The sequence below is a fragment of the Neophocaena asiaeorientalis genome, unplaced genomic scaffold, assembly GCF_003031525.2.
Source record: "Neophocaena asiaeorientalis asiaeorientalis breed wild unplaced genomic scaffold, Neophocaena_asiaeorientalis_V1.1 scaffold240, whole genome shotgun sequence".
Taxonomy (NCBI): Eukaryota; Metazoa; Chordata; class Mammalia; order Artiodactyla; family Phocoenidae; genus Neophocaena; species Neophocaena asiaeorientalis.
Genome location: NW_020185331.1, coordinates 3,946,235 through 3,946,823, shown reverse-complemented (window position 1 = coordinate 3,946,823; position 589 = coordinate 3,946,235).

Genomic DNA, 589 nt, shown 5'->3' with positions numbered 1-589 from the left:
CGGGCGGGCGCGGGCGGGCGGGCAGGCGCGGGCAGCAGAGTGCGCTGCGGCAGCTGGCGACACCCATCTTGAAGAGGGCGAAGGGCGAGTCAAACCCCGAGCTTGGTAGCTGACCTCAATGAAGATGGCCAACAGTTGGGCTTCCAGTGTCACACAGTTGTGCCTCAGAAATCCCCAGCTGTTCATTACATCGTCTCTTTAACATCTTAGGCCAAAGTGCCCTGATGCTGTCACGATTTCCTCGGTAGTCTGCACAGCCCAATCTGAAGACTTGTTCATTCTGTGAGGGTTCTTGCTAAGTGCTGGGGGTGGCTCCTTTTTCTCTTTTAAAGAAGAAAAAAAACCTCATTGAAATAAAGACTTTTTATTCCACAAACGCATTTTGTTTCTCAGTTGCTGAAATGAGTTATCCATAAAACCTCTGCAGCCAGATTCCTGGGAGATTTCTGAAAGGAACATAGGCTCAGCTTTCAATTACCCATGTTAAGTGTGGAGAGCATAGGTTAGTGAAAACTGCCAGCAGCCTCCAATCCTCCTTTGCAAAGGGCTTGTGCTTTGGAGGCTGTTAGCGTTTTCCCTACAAACTGAG